Raw genomic sequence first — 21861 nt, forward strand, 5'->3', positions numbered from 1 at the left:
TGGTTAGGAGTGCGGACTTCTAATCTGGCATGCCGGGTTCGATTCTGCGCTCCCCCACATGCAACCAGCTGGGTGAACTTGGGCTCGCCACGGCACTGATAAAACTGTTCTGACCGGGCAGTGATATCAGGGCTCTCTCAGCCTCACCCACCTCACAGGGTGTCTGTTGTGGGGAGAGGAATGGGAAGGCGACCGTAAGCCGCTTTGAGCCTCCTTCGGGTAGGGAAAAGCGACATATAAGAACCAACTCTTCTTCTTCTTCTTCTCATCTGCCCATATTAATAACCTCTCTTTAAATGCACAGAAAAGTGCAGGTGCAATTATAAATTCTTCTGGCAGAAAGGAGGCCGCTACATTCCAGCAGCAATTAACATCTTCAAGGCTAAGGCTCTTGCTCAGCTAACATATGGGGCTCCAATTAGTATAATGGGCAGATTGGGCAGTCTAGAAAAGATCCAGTCTAAATTTCTGAGGGCATTTCTGGCTATACCAAACAACATCTCAAACGTAGCAGTTAGGATTGAGACAGGTATGGTCAACGTTCAATCCAGGCTTTGGATAGCTACCTTTACATTCTGGCTAAAACTACTTTTCCAACAGCAAGGTCCTGCAAGTCTAATAGTGATCGACACATTGCACTCACTAAAACGTTGTGCTACTATGGTCTCTCATATCAATTGTTTTTGACTATGGGTTATGACAAGGATATAGATCTTGTTAAGACAAGAGTGATAGAAGTAGAGAGGCAACATGATCTCAACAATATTCAGGACCCACTCTTTAGGAAAGATCTCCTAAACAGGAACAACCAGAGCAATATCTAAGAAAAAGTGGTAAATCCTGAGCACAGGAGATCCTTTACCCTCCTTTGTCACAATGCCCTACCCTCTGCTTACTTGAGTGGGAAATTTGATGGACTCTGTATCTGCAATGAGGGTCAAGTAGAGAACACAGAACACATCTTATTTGAGTGCAAACTGTATAATCATATTCGCACAGGTGCATTAGTACCAATGCTTATAGAATGCCCTCGCGACCTGAGAAAGCATCGCCTGCAAATATTGCTATCAGATACAGATAATTTGTTAACTACCAAAGTAGCAAAATTTGCATGGCTAGCTTTAAGAATTAGGAAAGAATGGGTTACTCATGTATAGGCATAATAGGTCCACAGAACTTCTTACGTTTTTTGATTAGTAGATGTATTGCACGTCTCTTAATCTTGTTTTATATTTTAACAGCTTTATTAGTTTTATTGCTTTTATGGCTCATTTTATCTGTGTAAAATAACGGCAGTTAATGCTTCTAAATGTTGGTTTTTATGGTGGAGAAGTTTTAAGTTTTATTGTTGATGCATTTTTAACCTTTTAATGTATTACCTTCCCTTTTACAAACTGCTATTGTATAGTAGCAATAGGCTGCGGCAAACGCTTGGGGCTGGAGTCCGGTGGTTGCGGCAGAGGTTCATCCTGCGGACAGTGAGAGGCCACTTGGGCCGGCCCCTCTGCGCGCGGTTCGACTGCTGGAGTCCCGGGCGGTTCCTTCCCTGGTTGGATGGTAACCTAGAGGACGAGGAGGACTGGGGTGCTGCTGCTTTAAGAACTCAGCCGAAACTGGAGGAGTGGAGAATCATGTCTCTTGGGCGCCACCCAGTGGCAACTGAGATATTGGCCAGAGCAGGGATTCTGAGTTTTAGTACTCGCCTCCCTTGCACCATCTGGTGGCAGAAGGCCGAATTTCATCTCAAATTCTTTTTTTTGCTCTTTTCTTGCTGCTGTGGCCTAGGCCCTCTCCTGAGGTGATAGGAAGGTGTTAGTGACCATCATTGAGAGAGGAATGATAATTGGGAGCTAGGTTCAGCTGAATTAGGTGGGGATGAGCTGGGGGGCAGAGAGAACCCCTGAGATAGGCGGGATCTCACCCCTACAGTGCTGCCCAGCTCTCCAGCTGTTAGATTAGGGTGGGGGAGGGGGGAGGGTGGTGACAGAGTTAGTGGGGTCGGGAGGGTTAGGGAGGGTTAGTGCAGCTGGGGAGGAGGCGGGACTTAGCATAGGAGTTAGGATTGACGTCCTCTCTCGAGGGGGGCACATGGAGAGGGAGGGTTGCCTGGGAGAGATGGCAGATGCTGGGGCCGGGATCCAAACGATCATGGGCCATGGGCCAGGGGCGCTATGGCTGGGGGAGGAGGTTGGACAAGAGAAGGGGTGGGAGCACTGGTGTCCCACAAAGGACCTGGCGGTGGAGACACGGCTGGCGCCCTGGGTGTGCTCGATCCCCTTCTAACCTCCGTCCCATCCCCAGGGCTGTGAGGGTGGAGGCTAGGGAGGCTCTGATCTTGGTCCTGTGCAATGCAAGGTCGATTAAGAACAAGACCTCCACTCTGCAGCACTTCTTTGCAGAGTCGGGGGCGGACCTTGCTTGCGTGACTGAGACCTGGGTGATGGAGGGGGAGTCGGTGGCCTTGAAAGAACTGCCCCCCCCCAGGATTCTCGGTCCTACACCAATCTCGGACCCATAAGAGGGGGGGTGGCAATTCTGGCTCGGGAGTGGAGTGTGTCGGTATTGGGTGGGGCTTGGTCGAGAGCGCGGCCGTTATACCGTCCGCCCAATGCGCCACCAGATGCCCTGCCCCGCCTGCTGGAGGCGGCAGCCACCTGGGCGTTGCAGTTCCCTAGGCTCCTAATCCTGGTGACTTCAATGTCCACGCGGACTCGCCCACTTCAGGACTTGGTGGGAACCTGGTGTCATCCATGGCGACACTAGGGCTCTCGCAATTTGTTGCCGCTCCCACTCATCACGCCGGCCACACGCTTGACTTAATTTTCAGTGCCAGGATAGAGGTGGTTCTGGAGCCAGCTTTGGCTGTGCCATGGTCAGACCACTATGCCCTGCGGGCCCGGCTTGGGATGCCACCCCCTCCCCAGTTGGGCAGCGGGCGCACTTTTGCCCGCCCGCGGAGACTCATGGATCCAATTGGTTTCCGGAATGCTCTGCATGACCCGATGCCTCCTGGCAACTCACTGGCGGTGTTAGTAGAGGACTGGCAGTCCTGTCTGACAGCCGCTATAGATGAGATTGCCCCTAAGCGTCCTCTCTGCCCTCGACTCAAACGGGCCCCCTGGTACACGGGGGTGCTCCGGGAAAAGAAGAGGGAAGTGAGACGACTAGAGTTAGTGTGGCGGAAGACTCGCGACGAAGCTGCAAGAACATCTTATCGCATGCTTATGAGGGCGTATGAGATGGCGGTGAAAGTGGCGAAGCGAGAGTTCTTCGCCACGGAAATTGCGTCCGCAAGCTCTCGCCCAGCCCAATTATTTTGGGTAGTTAGATCGCTTACCGCCCTTCAGGGGCGCCAAAATATTAGTCAATTGGCACTTGGCTGCGAGGCATTAGCGAGCTTTTTTGCGGATAAAGTCTTGTCGCTTCGCCATGACCTTCCTGTCGCAATTAATACAGTAAACGAACTGGAGACCTGTTGGCCGTCTTTGGCAGCGAGGTTTGATGGCTTCAGACGGCTCTCTTCTTCCGAAGTGGACAAGTTGCTGGGGTCGGTCAGGGCAACCACCTGCCCCCTTGATCCCTGTCCCTCTTGGCTTCTCAAGGGGAGCGGAGAGGGGATAGGAGGCCAACTCAGGGATATTATCAACCTTTCCCTGAGTTCCGGGGAATTCCCCGAGCGGCTAAAGGAGGCGGTGGTTCACCCTCTCCTGAAAAAAACAACGCTGGACCCGCAGGACCCTGCCAACTACCGCCCGGTGTCGCACCTAGCGTTCCTGGGCAAGGTGGTGGAAAGGGCTGCGGCGGACCAGCAACTAGCTTTCTTGGATGAAACTTCGGCACTCGATCCATATCAGTCTGGCTTCCGCCCTGGCCACGGGGTGGACACGGTGTTGGTCGCCCTGCTGGATGATCTCCGTCGCCAGCTGGATAGAGGCGGGTCAGCCGTGCTGGTCCTTCTGGATCTGTCGGCTGCTTTAGACACCGTGGACCATGAGATATTGGGCCACCGCCTCGCCGGTACGGGGATACGGGGTACAGCCTTGCGCTGGATACGCTCCTTCCTCCAGAACCGGACCCAGAGGGTTGCAGTGGGGGATGAGCTCTCGCGCCCTTATGGACTCCCTTGTGGTGTCCCACAGGGCGCGGTTCTCTCCCCCACACTAACATCTTCATGCGCCCTCTGGCCCAGCTGGTACGGAGTTTTGGGTTGGGTTGCCATCAGTACGCTGATGACACCCAGCTCTATCTCCTCATGGACGGCCACCCAGACTCCCCCCCGGAAACATTCGCCAGATGTTTGGAAGCGGTGACAGAATGGTTTGAGCACAGTCACCTGAAACTCAACCCCTCCAAGACAGAGGTCCTGTGGCTGGGAAGTAGGGGGCGGGAACAGGAAGCGCATTTACCCACCCTGGCAGGGGCGCATCTTACCATCGCGTCCCAGGCCAGAAACTTGGGTGTGACCATTGATGCCTCCCTGACTATGGAGGCACAGGTCAGGAAAGTAGCTGGCCAGGCATTTTTCCATCTTTGCCAAGCTCAGCTACTAGCGCCCTACCTGTCCCCCGAACACCTGGCCACTGTGATCCATGCAACGGTCACCTCCAGATTAGATTTCTGTAACTCACTCTACGCGGGCCTATCCCTGTCTCTGATCCGGAAACTCCAGCTGGTACAAAATGCAGCCACTAGGGTCCTCACCGGCACACCTTGGAGGGCCCACATCCAGCCTGTGCTGAGGCAGCTGCACTGGTTACCAATTGCTGTCCGGATCCGGTTCAAGGTTCTGGTTCTAACCTTTAAGGCTTTACGCGGGCTGGGACCCACATACCTGAGGGACCGCCTAGTGCCCTATGCCCCCCGCAGGGCTCTGCGCTCTGCGAGTGAGAATCTTCTGGTCGTTCCCGGCCCTAGGGAAGCATGCCTAGCCTCAACCAGGGCCAGGGCCTTTTCGGTCCTGGCCCCCACTTGGTGGAATGAGCTCCCGGGTGAGTTGCGGGCCCTGCGGGACCCTTTAACGTTCCGCAGGGCCTGCAAGACGGAGCTCTTCCGCCAGGTCTATGGTTGAGGCTGGGGCTGCTGGGGTACATCGACTGCTCTCCCCCGGGCTTCTTGAACAACGTTGACCTCCTTCTCCTCCACCCCCCCCTTTTTAGGAATGGGGGTAGGAAGGGGATCTTATTATTTTGCTGCCATGTTGTGACATTTTAAAGTCTTTTAATGGGAGTTTTAATGGGTTTTTTAAGACATTGTAACCCGCCGCGAGCCATTTGGGAGTGGCGGGAAATAAATCTAAATAATAATAATAATAGTAATAGTGCTTCTAAAATTTTGCTCTAAATGACTGTAAATAAATGATTTGATTATGGATGCCTCCCTTTCTATGGTGGCCCAGGTCATGGTTGTATCCCGCATGGCATTTTCCCCATCTTCACTAGGCTAGGCTACTAGTGCCCTACCAGCATCTGGACTGTCAGGCTACAGTGATCCATGCAATGATCACCTCCAGATTAGATTTCTGTAACTTGCTCTGCACAGGATGACTGTCAGGATCAGTCCCTGCTCTTTGCCATGTTTGACTTTCAGTGAACCTGTCTGACTCCATCTTGAATGCTGTGCCTCTGCTGTTACGTTCCCATGTAACCACAATACATGCCTGTAGTTTTCCTTTGATTCCCCCCTCCTTTGATCCTTGCATTTTCACACTGCATAGTCTCCCCGCTGTGAAACAATGTTGCCTGGTTCCTGTAAACATCTTATCAGCTAGCCCGAGGCACCTGCCTCACCAAGGCCGTGCTAATTTCAACACCTTGGCAGGAAGCCTGGGATGGCACCTGGGTGAGGGGCTCCCCTCCTCCCTTGGAACGCTCAGGTTTTGGGTGGGAGAAATGTATTGATAAGTGCTTACTGTCCCGATATCGAACAGTCTTGACTTCGAATGTTATAGTGACCTGATCTGCTTCCAATTAAAGCTTTCTTATTATAGAAGTTTGTTTGTGAGTTTTGTCAGCGTTTGACAATGACTAGGATGATCTGGGGCCAGGGGACCAAGCACTATGAAGATAGGTTGAGGGACTTGGGAATGTTCAGCCTGGAGAAAAGGAGGTTGAGAGGGGACATGATAGCCCTCTTTAAGTATTTGAAAGGTTGTCATTTGAAGGAGGGCAGGATGCTATTCCCATTGGCTGCAGAGGAAAGGACATGCAGTAATGGGTTTAAACTACAAGTACAATTATATAGGCTAGATATCAGGAAAAAAAATTTCACAGTCAGAGTAGTTCAGCAGTGGAATAGGCTGCCTAAGGATGTGGTGAGTTCCTCCTCACTGGCAGTCTTCAAGCAAAGGTTGGATACACACTTTTCTTGGATGCTTTAGGATGCTTTGGGCTGATCCTGCGTTGAGCAGGGGGTTGGACTAGATGGCCTGTATGGCCCCTTCCAATTCTATGATTCTATGATTCTATGAAACCCATGCTAAGTCTTAAAAATCACAGCTCTCAGTTCCAGCTGCTCAAGGACTGAGTGTTTATTTGTTCCAAAATTTTGCCAGCTACAGATGTCAAGCTGACGGGTCAATAATTACCCAGATCCTCCTTTTTCCCTTTCTTGAAGATGGGGACAACATTTGCCCGCCTCCAATCATCTGGCACCTCACGTGTTCTCCAAGAAGTGTCAAAAATAATGGACCCAGAGGTTCAGAGATGACATCTGCAAGTTCTTTTAGTACCCTTGGATGCAGCTCATCTGGCCCAAAAGACTTTGTTTCATTTAAAGAAACTAGGTGTTTGTTGACTGTTCCAACAGTGGTCCTAGGCCACCATTCCTGTCCCCCATGTTGCGTTACGTTTTTGCCACATTGATCACTATTTCCCTCACAAGAGAAGACCGAGGAGAAATAGGAGTTAAGCAGTTCAGCCCTCTCTTCATCATCTGTTATAATTTCACTTTCTTGTCCTCACAGTAGTCCTATGGTGTCCCTATTCTTTTTCTTGTTTGCTCTCCAACAGATCTGCAGTATACCTTGGAATGAGTTTGAGAAGAAGTCACAGAGGACGTTGAGCAATTTTGTCAATGACAGCCAACAAGTAGGACTGCCAGTACCCGTTGTTCGCCATCCCTATGACTTACCTGGACTGGGAGGTAGTGCTGGAAATGGCCTGTCTCCCAAAATTATCATATGTGGTACTACTAATGAGGGACTCCCTCTCATTTCAAGATATATTCAAGGCTCTCCAAAACAGTGCTGGCAACGTAAGCTGCCCTGCAGATGACTCGAACACCGAGGTTGTAAGACAAAACCTCAGGTATTAAAACCCACAGGTATTAAAAGAAGTTCCAAGCCCCACTCCAACCTCTACCAATCGTAGAACTCCCTTTTGACTGGACAGCAATGGACTTTGAGGGCCCACTGCCAAGAACTCCCCATGGGGCGCAATATCTCCTGGTCATTGTAGACTATGCTATGAGATATCCTGAGGCCATCCCTCTAAAGTCCATGAGGAGCGAAGGGATCACCTAATGGACTAAGGGTCTCCCCTTACGTCACAATATATAAGACAGTTGAGTCACACGCTGAGCATACGGCAACTCTTCACAACAGTATATCACCCCGAAACACATGGGTTGACCAAAAGGGTCAATCAAAAATTATCTGTCTATCTTTCTGTTTGTCTGTCTGTCTATCTTTCCAATTTATTTCCGACTGCTTCCGAGACCGACTCATGGTGGGTTACAAGTCTCATAAAACCCGATTAAAATCCCCACTAAAAGACATTAAACCCCCAACATGGTGGAAAACCCCACCCAACCCCCCACTAACCAGAGGGGTGAGGAAGGAGGTCAGAATCGATACACTGCTCATACCGGGGGGGGCGTTGATCTATCTTACCGAACCAAATGTTCCATTTTGCAGGTCCTGTGGAACACCGAAAGCTCCTGCATGGCCTACAGCTCACCTGGGAGCTCATTCCACCAGGTTGGGGCAAGGACCGAAAAGGCCCTGGCCCTGGTTGAGGCTAGGCATGCTTCCCTGGGGCCAGGAATGACCAGTAAATTTTCACCTGCAGAGTGTAAAGCCCTGCAGGGGGCATAGGGCGATAGGCAGTCCCACAGGTATGTGGGTCCCAACTCACGTGAGGCCTTAAAGGTTAAAACCAAAACCTTGAACCAGACCCAGACAGACCCTGGCAAACAATGCAGCTGCCTCAGTACAGGCTGGACGTGGGCCTCCAAGCTGTACCAGTGAGGACCCTAGCAGCTGTATTTTGGATCGGCTGGAATCTCCGGATCACGGATAAGAGTAGGCCCGATTAGAGCAAGTTACAGAAATCTATTCTGGAGGTGACCGTCACATGGATCACTGTGGCCAAGTATTCAGGGGACAGGTAGGGCGCTAGTAGCCAAGCCTGGCGAAGATGAAAAATGCCTTTCTTGACATGAGCCTCCATGATTAGTGAGGTATCAATGATCACACCCAAATTCCTTGCCCGGGATGCAATTGTAAGTTGCTTCCCTGCCAGGGTGGGTAAATGTGCTTCATGCTCCCGCCCCCTACTTCCCAGCCATAGGACCTCCATCTTGGAGGGGTTGAGTTTCAGGAAACTCTGTTTGAACCATTCCATTTAAAAAGCAAATTCAGCGTTTGCCGTACAGCAAGCCAGGCAGTTGGGACCTTTATGTAGATCCTATTCTTTTTGCATTAAAGGAGACCTCACAGGCATCCACAGGATACTCCCTATTTGAGTTAATTAGTTTAGTTTAGTTTGATTTGTCTGGTTGAAATCAGGGTTATGAAGCACCGCTTGGTGTGACAAACTTCCTTTGAGACTCGAGAATGCATTTTCAGCTTTTAGTGTCCATTCAGTCTTATTGGGTTTCCCTTTCTGAAACATGTCTGTCAATGGTGCAGCAACACTGGAGAAATGGAGGATGGATTTTTGGTAGTCATCTGAGCAGAGTTAAGGAATAGGGTGAATTCACTGCCAACTTTAGGTGACCATCTAATTCTATTAATGATCATAGTGTTTTCCAGGGGAGAAGGTTGAGTTTGGTCTGGAGTAACAGTATAAAGGGTTTGGAATGAGAGCTGGAGTGGTAGATGGTCACTTTCGGTGCGTGAGCCTATTGACAGAGAATAAACTGATGCGAAAAAATTGAAAGAACATAAGCTATAGTCAAGTACACTCCTACCACGGGTTGTGCAAAAAGTGAAATCCTTTGAACCGGGAAATTGGTCGAGGCCACTTAGAACAAGCAGATTGTGTGCCAACAGTATTCGATCAATTTGAGACCTGCCCTATTCAGTGTGACATCCGAGGATGACCGATTGAAAGAAAATTGAAAAGGTATATGATCTTCAATGTCAATCCCCAGGGAGGAGGCTAGATCTGAGTTAGGCGCACCTATGCGAGCATTGAGGTCTCCCATGACAACTAAGCGGGCCGTGGGAAATTGGCCTTGGGTCGTTAGGGTGAATTCTGAAAGTTTGGACCGGTTATCATTCAGTTCACTCTCAGTTGTAACTGGGGTAAATATGTGTTAATCAGGATGATATGGTAGTCCGCAGAGAGCGACAGCAGAATAGCTATAGCAATCGGGGGACAAGATCCTAAAAATAGGCTATTGAGTCCTGAGTTGGCTTTGACAAAACATGCCAACCCAGCTTTACAACGACCTTTGCGATGGACTCTAGTTGCAGGAGAATGATAAACTATAAAATCTTTGAAGTTGGGAGCATCAGCTGACCAGGTTTCTTGAAGTAAAATGCAGTGAAAATTAGAAAGATAATTAATAAAGTCTAAAAGGTAAAGGTAAAGGTATCCCCTGTGCAAGCACCGAGTCATGTCTGACCCTTGGGGTGACGCCCTCCAGCGTTTTCATGGCAGACTCAATACGGGGTGGTTTGCCAGTGCCTTCCCCAGTCATTACCGTTTACTCCCCGGCAAGCTGGGTACTCATTTTACCGACCTCGGAAGGATGGAAGGCTGAGTCAACCTTGAGCCGGCTGCTGGGATGGAACTCCCAGCCTCATGGGCAAAGCTTTCAGACTGCTGTCTTACCACTCTGCGCCACAAGAGGCTCTATAAAGTCTACGTCACTGCATTTGTTAGTCCAACCTGCAACGTTCCACAAAATAATATTGAAAGTACTAGCAGTTGGCCTCTGGGCTAGTCAGTTCTGATTGGAGATTTGGTCCAGAACGCCATCAAAATCATTGAAAATGCAGCCATTAAGGATGGAGGTTCTTGAACTAGCAGTTGGAGCGGAAGGATTTTTGGTAATAACCATTGAGCCCTGGAATTGTCGTATCTGTTTTTTAAATTGGGGCATTGGATATCGTTCCACATTGGCAACCTCACCAGGGACCGGTTTCAGCTGTCCTTGCCCCACTCTGAACCCTAGGTACTGTAGCTCATTGAAGCCTATGCGGCTTTTCTTGACATTGACCACTAGCCTGGCGACCTTCAGGACCTGGAACACTTGGCTCAGATGTACATGCGTCTCCCAATTGGGGCTGCATATCATTATATTGTTGATATAGGTGAAGGCAAAATCATGTTGTTGTTAGGTGCGAAGTCGTGTCCGACGCATCGCGACCCCATGGACAATGATCCTGCAGGCCTTCCTGTCCTCTACCATTCCCCGGAGTCCATTTAAGTTTGCACTCCATCCAGCCACCTCATTCTCTGTCGTCCCCTTCTTCTTTTGCCCTCGATCGCTCCCAGCATTAGGCTCTTCTCCAGGGAGTCCTTCCTTCTCATGAGGAGGCAGGAGGACTCACAGCGGGCGAAGGCAGTCTGTCCTTCGACGCGGCGAGTCCCCCCTTTGCGCGCCTCCCCAGTGGCCGCTTGGCCCTTGAGTGGCACTTGGAGGGGCGAATCAGGAGCCGCTTTGCGGCTCCTGATTGTCCCCCCCCCCGAGTTTTTATCATGGACAGAGCCTGCCCTAACTCCTCCCCAATAGCCCTTAGGGCTTTATTTTATCCGCTCCGCATGAGCGGTTAAAGATGTGTCCAATTTCTTAGATTTCTTTTGGGACTTATGTTCCAAAAGTTGTCCTTTTAGCTTCTGGGACATCATTACAGCTGAAGGATGTAGAGGCCAAAACATTTAACTTTTAAACTTCTCAGGTGTACTCTTTTTCATGTATACTTCAGTGCATGACTGACTTTCCTTTTCACCTATTGCGTGCATCTGACATTTAGAAATAAGCAAAAAGTCTAAACTAATCTGCCCCTGTTTGTGAATTCCTCCCACATTTGTGATCCCTGCTATCCCAAGGTTGCTTCCGCTCTCTGTCTCCCCTTCCTTCTCCCTGGAGGTGGCTCTTTTCCTTTCTCCTTTGCAGTGATAGCAATGTTAACAGCTCCCCCTCCCCATTTCTCTCCTACCATCCTCCTTGTTCCAGGAATACTGCTGCATTTGTGTCTCCAGGCCACAGTGTGAAACACTTAACAATTCAGGTTCACTGCACCAGTCGTTTCTCGTTATCATTCTTACAATGGTTTTCCAGGAAGAAATGGATGGTGGTGAGCTGTGGAGACCCCCCCCCCCCCCGCTCCTTTCATGGCTCTAGTTATCCGCCCATCACATTTCAGACCATGTGAGCTACAAAAGAAATCTTTGCGTGGTGAGCCCTTTAGAAAGGAACGGACTGAATCCATTGGCAGTCCTGTCATGGTATGCTAAGTTTCCATGTGGAAAGCTGGGTCTTGATATTGCGGCTCCAGGCGCATTTTGTCCTTGACCTGGGAAGGAGGTGATGGTAGAGAATCACAACCTCATTGCTGATGTGATTATTTACCAGGTTTCTGAAATCTTTCAACTAGGAGTGTTCATTTGATTCTCAGCCAAAAAACAACAACAACACACACACACACACACACACAAATACCTTATCAGTATTTATTGGGTTTTCTTTCAGCCAGATAAAGAGGGATGGGTGTATTTTCAGCTAATTAGTATAGCCAATTTTGGACCAATTTTGGATTATCCTGGAAAGCAGGCTATCCATAGATAATAATAAGTATAACAATAATATCTTTATTTTTGTAACCTGCCCTTCCTATGCTCAGTGCAGTCAAAACAATAACAACAATTAAGCAACATTTTTAAAAAGTACACTCCCTTTAAACACTGTTTCCAGGTGAAACTACAGCTTCAAAAGGCATTTAAAGGGAACGTGACATCTTTAAATGCATTCGGCTTCATTATAGCCCCTGAGACTATCATGTCAATGATCCATATAGGTGATAATGGGGAATATCTGCAAGTATGCAGCAGGGGGGGAGGCTATTTGGGGTTGGGGAGATCCTGTTTCATGAGTCACCAAATTTTCAGCATAACTTCTGGTGCCTCTACTCAAAATAGATCTCAAGTATTAAATGATTGAACGTGGGGTCCAGTTCTATGCCCCCCCATCCCGCATTATCTCCAATGGAAGAGGAAACAGCAAAACAAACTGTAGCGGGTTGCACACCCCACCCCTTTTGGCCATTTTGTTTTTGGTAATAGGAGAAGACTTTTGAGGCATATTGGCTTCAATAAAGTTTATTTCTTACTCTTATACTTCACCTCTTTACCTCCTGCACCTCCTCTTTTCTCTCTCCTGCCTCTAACTGCCCTTTTCCTTAAAGTCCCACCACATTTTCTCTCTTCCTGGTCCCCCCCCCTCCATTCTCTCTGGTTCTCAGGCATTCCATCCTCTTGCCTGCCACTCTTTCCTCTCTTGCAGTCATCCCATGGCTTCTCTCCAAAGACTCACGTGCTTGCCCCTTTATGCAATGGAGTGGAGAGGCATGAATTTTTCTCCCCCTCTACTCCCACTCTCCAGAGTGGCCCTGGTCTTTCCTAAGTCTGGGGACATACCTATTTCTTTTCCCCTGTCTTCTATGTCATTCTCAGTCTCTATTCTTGCATTCAAAGTTGTGCCTGCCATTTTAGAGGCTGCGTCTCCGTGGTTTGCATCAGCTGTCCCTCGTTTTGTTTTCCTGCCGTTTCTCCTGCAGTCACCAATGTCCCCACACACACACACCCCTGGGGTCTCTGGAAATGGCAAACCACTCCAGTATCTTTGCCATAAAAACTCTATGGACAGTTCCAAAAGGCAAAAAGATATGATGCCGGAAGATGAGCCCCTCAGGTCGGAAGGTGTCCAATATGCTACTGGGGATGAGCAGACGGCTAGTACGAGTAGCGCCAGAATGAATGAAGCGGCTGGGCCAAAGCCGAAAGGACGCTCAGTTGAGGAAGTAACTGGTGGCGAAAAGACAGTCCAATGCTGTAAAGATTTTTATTCCATAGGAACCTGGAACGTCAGATCCATGAATCAAGGCAAGCTGGACGTGGTTAAACAAGAAATGACAAGACTGAACATCGACATTTTAGGAATCAGTGAACTAAAATGGACAGGAATGGGTGAATTTAATTCAGATGATCATCAGGTATACTGCTGTGAACAAGAATCTTGCAGAAGAAATGGAGTAGCCTTCATAATCAATAAGAGAGTAGGAAAAGCAGTCTTGGGATACAATCCCCAAAATGACAGAATGATCTCAGTTCGAATCCAAGGCAAACCATTCAACATCACAGTAATCCAGGTCTATGCCCTGCTGCTGAAGATGAAGTTGATCAATTCTATGAAGCCCTACAACACCTTCTAGAAGCAACGCCAAAAAAATGATGTGCTTATCATCATGGGGGATTGGAATGCTAAAGTAGGAAGCCAAAAGATAACTGGGATAACAGGCAAGTTTGGCCTTGGAGTACAAAATGAAGCAGGGCACAGGCTGGTAGAATTTTGTCAAGAGAATACAATGGTCATAGCAAACACTCTTTTCCAACAACCCAAGTGACGATTCTACACATGGACATCACCAGACGGTCAAAACAGAAATCAGATTGACTATGTGCTCTGCAGCCAAAGATTGAGAAGTTCTATACAGTCAATAAAAACAAGACCAGGAGCTGATTGTGGTTCATATCATCAGCTTCTTGTTGCAAAATTTAGGCTTAAATTGAAGAAAGTAGGGAAAAGTACTAGGCCACTCAGGTATGAACTAAATCATATCCCCGACGAATATACAGTAGAGGTGACAAATAGATTTAAGGAATTAGATCTGATAGACAGAGTGTCTGAAGAACTATGGATGGAGGTTCACAAAATTGTACAAGAGGTAGCAACTAAAACCATCCCAAAGAAAAAGAAATGCAAGAAATAAAAATGGCTGTCTGAGGAAGCTTTACAAATAGCTAAGGAGAGAAGGGAAGTGAAAGGCAAGGGAGAAAGAGAAAGATACACCCAATTGAATGCAGAATTCCAGAGAAAACCTAAAAGAGATAAGAATGCCTTCTTAAACGAACAGTGCAAACAAATAGAAGAAAACAATAGAATGGGGAGGACCAGAGATCTTTTCAAGAAAATTGGAGATATGAAGAGAATGTTTCATGCAAAGATGGGTATGATAAGGGACCAAAATGGTGGGAACCTCACAGAAGCAGAAGAGATTAAACAAAGGTGGCAAAATTATACAGAAGATCTATACAAGAGTGAGGACAATGCAGTAAAAGTACTACACTCAATATGCCAGCAAATTTGGAAAACTCAACAATGGCCACAGGATTGGAAAAGGTCAATTTACATTCCAATCCCAAAGAAGGGCAATGCCAAACAATGTTCAAACTACCGTACCACTGCACTCATTTCTCATGCTAGCAAGGTTATGCTCAAAATTTTACAAGCTAGGCTCCAGCGGTATGTGGACCGAGAACTTCTAGAAGTACAGGCAGGATTTCGAAGAGGCAGAAGAGCTAGAGATCAAATTGCCAACATACGCTGGATCATGGAGAAAGCTAGGGAGAACCAGAAGAATGTCTACTTCTGCTTCATTGACTATGCTAAAGCCTTTGAATGTGTGGAGCACAACAAATTGTGGCAAGTTCTTAAAGAGATGGGAATACCAGAGCATCTTATTTGTCTCTTGAGAAACTTATATGCAGGTCAAGAAGCAACAGTGAGAACTGAACATGGAATCACTGATTGGTTCAAAATTGAGAAAGGAGTTCGGCAAAGCTGTATACTGTCGCCTTGCCTATTTAACTTGTATGCGGAGCACATCATGAGAAAGGCAGGATTAGAGGAGTCACAAATTGGGATCAAGATTGCAGGGAGAAATATCAACAACCTCAGATATGTAAATAATACCACTCTAATGGCAGAAAGTGAAGAGGAACTAAAGAGCCTTTTGATGAGGGTGAAGGAGGAGAATGCAAAAGTTGGCTTGAAACTCAACATCAAGAAAACAAAGATCATGGCATCTGGCCCTCTCAATTCCTGGCAAATAGATGGGGAAGAAATGGAGATAGTGACAAATTTTATTTTCCTGGGCTCCAGGATCACTGCAGATGGGGACTGCAGCAAAGAAATTAAAAGACACTTCTTCCTGGGGAGGAAAGCTACAGCAAATCTAGACAGCATCCTAAAAAGCAGAGACTGCCAACAAAAGTGTGTTTAGTCAAGGCTATGGTCTTCCCAGTTGCAATGTATGGTTGCGAAAGTTGGACTATAAGGAAGGCCGAGCGTCAAAGAATTGAGGCTTTTGAACTCTGGTGCTGGAGAAGACTCTTGCGAGTCCCTTGGAGTGAAAGGCGAACAAACCAGTCAGTCCTAGAGGAGATCAGCCCTGACTGCTCCTTAGAAGGCCAGATCCTGAAGATGAAACTCAAATACTTTGGCCACCTCATGAGATGGAAGGATTCCCTGGAGAAGAGCCTAATGCTGGGAGCAATCGAGGGCAAAAGAAGAAGGGAACGACAGAGAATGAGGTGGCTGGATGGAGTCACTGAAGCAGTAGGTGCAAACTTAAATGGACTCCGGGGAATGGTAGAGGACAGGAAGGCCTGGAGGATCATTGTCCATGGGGTCGCCATGGGTCCGACACGACTTCGCACCTAACAACAACAACAACAACAACAACTGTTGTGAACTGTCCCAAGCTGATTCAGAGAGGAGTGGCTTTGTCAGGTTTCTTCGGTTGCCCACAAAACACAGTCTTTGACTTTATTCTAAAGCAAGAAAGTAAACTCAACAAATACTTCATCAGAACTGGAGTTCAGGAAATTAAACACAGCATTTTTGTACTGCCCCCTGTGAGAACATAAATAATGCGGGAAGCTTCAAAGGGAAAACAAACAAGGCAACAGGGAGCCCAAAGACAGGGAAGGCAGGGGAGAGTTAGGGGGAGAATGGTGCGAATGAAGAAGGATGGGAATGAATAATAAATTTTCTAGAGCTGATCTATACATCTTACAAAAATAAGCTGAATAGCATAGGCATTCTGATGAAAAAGAACAAACATTCCAAATGGTGGAATGGTGTCCAGACTCAGGATTCCAGGTGAGAACTGGAGATCCCAAAGCTCTTCGTCCAATGCATCAATGAATCCCAACAAGATTTACAACACAAAACCAATTCTATACAGGAACACATCCCCTCTTCAAGAGACCAATAATAGTTACTATATGCAAAATAAGATGTGTGGTGGTGGAAGGAACCACAACAATTTGACAGAACCAAATTGGTTCTGACAGCTATACAAGTTGAATAAATAATAATAATGTAAATGAATAGTCCATGGAACAGAGAAATAAAATTTCAGCCTATGGGTGTGAGGATTGTCGTCCCCCCTGACACTAACCAAAGGTGTTCATCAAAGTGCAAGCACTAAAGGGCTCTGGGCTTGTGGATCAAGCCAGAGGACTCTATAAATGTTTGAGAGTTTGCAGGAGTCTGGTTCTTCCCGCAATAGACAAAAACAGCACAGCTGGTGATGGATCTGAGGCTGTGACATGTTTGTATTTTTAAATCAGGATAATTTAAAATACACATGTACCAAATGCAAGTTAGTAGCACTCTTGGAGGAGAAGGTACAAAATCTAGAAGAACACCTGTCCACACTTTATTCTAAAAAGGAGGATGAAGAGTTCTTGGAAGGAATTCATGGAACAATTTTCAAAGGGAATTTGGGAGAGGTGGAAAGGTGTCTGACAGATTAAAGGATATCCCAATAAAAAAGGACAATGGATGGAAGAATGTTACCCAGAGGTGTCAAAAAATGAGATGTTCTGCCCCTTTGCTTAGAATCATAGAATCATAGAATCATAGAGTTGGAAGGGGCCATACAGGCCATCTAGTCCAACCCCCTGCTCAACGCAGGATTAGCCCTAAGCATCCTAAAGCATCCAAGAAAAGTGTGTATCCAACCTTTGCTTGAAGACTTCCAGTGAGGGGGAGCTCACCGCCTCCTTAGGCAGCCTATTCCACTGCTGAACTACTCTGACTGTGAAAAACTTTTTCCTGATATCTAGCCTATATTGTTGTACTTGAAGCTTAAACCCATTACTGCGTGTCCTCTCCTCTGCAGCCAGCAGAAACAGCATCCTGCCCTCCTCCAAGTGACAACCTTTCAAATACTTAAAGAGGGCTATCATGTCCCCTCTCAACCTCCTTTTCTCCAAGCTGAACATTCCCAAGTCCCTCAACCTATCTTCATAGGGCTTGGTCCCTTGGCCCCAGATCATCTTCGTCGCTCTCCTCTGTACCCTTTCAATTTTATAGACGTCCTTCTTGAAGTGAGGCCTCCAGAACTGCACACAGTACTCCAGGTGTGGTCTGACCAGTGCCGTATACAATGGGACTATGACATCTTGTGATTTTGATGTGATGCCTCTGTTGATACAGCCCAAAATGGCATTTGCCTTTTTTACCGCTGCATCACACTGTCTGCTCATGTTTAGTTTACAATCCACAAGTACCCCAAGGTCTCGTTCACACACAGTGCTACCTAGAAGCGGATCCCCAATCCAGTAGGCATGCTTTTCATTTTTCTGTCCCAGAGGCAGAACTTTACACTTATCTTTATTAAATTGCATCTTGTTCTCATTTGCCCATTTTCCCATTGTGTTCAGATCTCGTTGAACTCTGTCTCTATCTTCCGGAGTATTTGCCAGTCCTCCCAATTTGGTGTCATCTGCAAACTAGTTAGAGTTTGTCCATCCGCACCCAACAGTGGGCCTATTGCTTCCTTTACTTTACGTTTCCTCCTCACATAACTGAAAAATGTTTTCTTGTTACAATGGGCTTCCCTGGCCAATCTTAGCTCACTCTCAGCTTTGGCCTTTCTGATGATTGATCTACAGTGCCTAGTAACCTGTAGGTACTCTTCTTTAGAGCTCTGTCCTTCCCTCCATTTCCTGAACATTTTCCTTTTCTTTCTTAGTTCCTCTTGAAGTTCTCTGTTCATCCAAATAGGCTTCTTAGAGCTCCTGCAGTGTTTTCGTCTTTCTGGGATAGTCATTGATTGAGCATGCAATAGCTCCTGTTTGAGTAGCGCCCACCCTTCACATGCTCCCTTCCCTTCCAGCATTCTCGTCCATGGTATGACACTCATCATGTCTCTGAGTTTATTAAAGTTTGCCCTACGAAAATCCAACATCTGCGTCTGGCTACAAGCTTCCTTGGCTCCCCATCTCAAAAGGAATTCTATGAGGACATGGTCACTTCCCCCTAGGGTCCCCACCTCCTTCACCTCATCCACCAACTCTTGCCTGTTGGTCAGTATTAAGTCCAGTATGGCTGAACCTCTTGTGGGTTCATCTACCATTTGATAAATGAAATTGTCAGCCAGGCAGGTCAGAAAGTTGCATGACTGAGGACGCTTCGCCGAGTTTGTTTCCCAGCACACTTCTCAGAAATCTCAGAAATCTTCTCAGAAATCATTTCCAGGATCTGCCTGTAGATAGTGACTCTGGAACACAGAAACAAGCGCTATTCCCTCAACTCTCCTGAAGCTCAGAAGATGTCTCACAAACCCCTGCGGATGAGAGGACTAGCTCTTCTGCTCCCCAATGTTTTAGGACTAGGAGACATGTTCTGGTAATGGGGGATTCCCTATTGACAGGAGTAGAAGCAAAAGTGTGTTGACTGGACTTGTCTCAGGAGGTATGCTGTCAATGTGGCACGAGAATCAAGGATGTCACAGAAAAGGTAGAAAGACAGATATTCCTTCCTGCTCATTCATGTGGGAACAAATGATATTGCCTGTTGCAGTGTGGAGCATAAGAAATGAGACTACATGGCCTTGGAGAGAAAAGTGAAGTACTTCGGAGCTCAGATGTTGTTTTTGTAGGTTTTTGCTATTAATGGCCAAGGCTTAGGAAGGAAAGGATAAATACCATATTTGCCGGCGTATAAGACGACTTCCCCCTCCCTGAAAAACATGCCTCCAAGTGGGGGGGTCATCCTATACACTGGGTGCACTTCAATTAGGATAGATATAGCTGCCCATAGTGGCCTCCCGATGCTTGCCCGGTGCCCATAGTGTAAGGTGACCAGAATTAAGGGACGCCGAGGTGGAGGAGGCAGCAGTGGTAGCAGCAGCGCCCCCCCCCCGACTGGGCTCACCAACTGTGCTGCTGTCTTGTGACCTCCTCGCGTCTCGGAACTCGCTGGGTCCGCCATAGGCTGCAGAGTGAAGTGGAGGCAGTGGCGATATCAGGAATCAGAGTGGCAGGGCCAGGGCTTCTTGGGGCCACCTCGTCATGCTCCGTGGCCAGCGGCAGCTGCTGCTGCTCGGAATCCGGCCCGCACACCCCGCCTCGCTCAGCCAGCCGGCCATCACCTCCAGCAGGGTGGGCAACTCGGCGGCAGCAGCAACGGCGGCCCCTCACCTCCTCACCCCCACCCCCTCCCCAGCAAGTTTCCCGGCAGCGGTGGCCCCTCACCCCCGCCCCCTCACCCCACCCCCTCCCCAGCAAGTTCCCCAGTAAGTTCCCCAGCAGCGGCAGTGGTGGGTACAGACACTTGCCTCTGACGCCTGCCTCTGACGAAGGGCGCGAGGAGCTGCTGCCACTTCCCACCCAACCCTCAGCACTTGCCAATGGTGGCATCCTGCAAGCCCCGCTCCAGAGCCTGGGCGCCTGTGTGGGGTCCTCCTGAGCCTGGGCTGCTTGCTCAGGGTGTCTGTTGGGCTGTTGCCCCCCCCAGAATTGATTTTTTAAAAAATATATTAAATTGGGACATATGCAGGACAGCCCAGGAGGCGGGGGAGATGCCGAAAAGGCGGGACAGTCCCTCCATAAGCGGCATATCTAGTCACCTTAGCCTTGTTCCACCCTCTCCACAGTCCACGCATCATCCGATAGAGAGAGAGAGGGAGAGAGAGAGGATTTAATGGGCTTCCCCACAAGGTGGTTTGAATCATGGGTCTGAGTTTGTTGCCAAGGTCTGGTGGGAGCTCCTGACATTACAGGGAGTCAAGTAATGTCTGAATTCAGGCTACCACCCAGAAATTAATGGACAAACTGAGCAGGTTAATCAGATTTGAGAACAATATCTTTGGTGCTTCCTCAACTACCAGCAGAATGATTGTGTTGACCTGATCCCACTAGCTGAGTTCACCTATATAGTAGTAGTAGTTGTAAGTTTATTGTATTAGAAGACATTGACTGTCACAATCATATAAAAACAAGGTTATACAAAAAAAATGACCAAACAAGTGGTATGTAAAAGTATGCCTAAAATGATTAAATCTAAAAAATGTGATCAATAAATGTGATAAAATACAGAAACAGCCACTGATGCCTGAAATAGAGATATGGATAAGCCAGCTAGAAGATCTTGTTTCAACAGCCCAATTAACAAGCCTGCTCCACAGAGAATCCCCAAATAACTTTCTTCAACGTTGGAAAGGCTTCTTGGCCTTCAGAGAGAAATAATCATATTGCGGTGCAATGAAGGATCAAGTTCAGGCCAAAAGGAATACAATCAAAAACATTCATAAATATTTTTTATCTTTAATCTTTAGGTATTACTAACTAATAAATAAAGCCATCAATAAAAAACAAAATAAAACAAAATGAACATAATATAAGAATAAATAAAAAGAATCATTTATTTCTTTCGTGGTGGTTAAAACTTATTTATCAAATTTGCTTCTTCTATGGAAACGGGCTCAGCATTGGCTGAAGGGCCGGTCAGCCTGACCTCTGGATGGATCAAACCTGCCTTGCCTTTCTCTCTCTTTTTCTTTTCAGAATATTGGAGACTATTTCCCAGGATAAAGATGGAACAAGAAGGCATACACCTCAGACAAGATTATAATAGCTTCGTGATTCGTGAGGAAGAAAAGGGCTTCCAGCCACCTTCTCCATAGAGGGGAGAGAAGAATGATCAAGATCTGCATCCAGATCAGAGAAGACTAGACCTGGGGAAATCCCTGTGTAATTAGAACAAACACATTTGGGCAATAACATTACAATGGTGGGGTATTTCAAAATTAGTAATTTGAGGAAATAACATATATCTTATTTGTACAACTCTTAAAAACAAAAATAAGAAGTTATATTAAAAACAATAAAACACAGAAATAAGATTGGCATTTTAAGAGAAGACCCTCAAAACTTAGAAGTGCTACTTGCCTAAATCCGATAATACTGGGATCCCAGAAGCACGGGGATGCCCTCCTTTCAAGTGGTTGGGACTAACTTAAAAATAAATATATAAATAAATAACTTGTTGGCTACCCCTATGTGGGTGCCTCATCTTGACAGCAGCCCAAATCTGAAAGTTTGGGCTGCATGCATCCAGGCAGCTTGGCCGACTATCGTGGCTGTCCCTGATGTGGCTAAAGAGTAATAGAAGAAGCAGGCTGAGAAAAAACATCTTCTAGAGCCCCAATGGAAAGAGGGGGATCAGGCGTATCTATCTACCAAACACCTCCGGTGTTAGTGTCAGGATCAGTGCCTGCTCGCTGCCATGAATTATTGGATTGGCCTGGGTTTCTCCATGTTTGCTTAGCCTATGTTT

Source organism: Paroedura picta, chromosome 9, assembly GCF_049243985.1.
Source record: "Paroedura picta isolate Pp20150507F chromosome 9, Ppicta_v3.0, whole genome shotgun sequence".
Classification (NCBI taxonomy): domain Eukaryota; kingdom Metazoa; phylum Chordata; class Lepidosauria; order Squamata; family Gekkonidae; genus Paroedura; species Paroedura picta.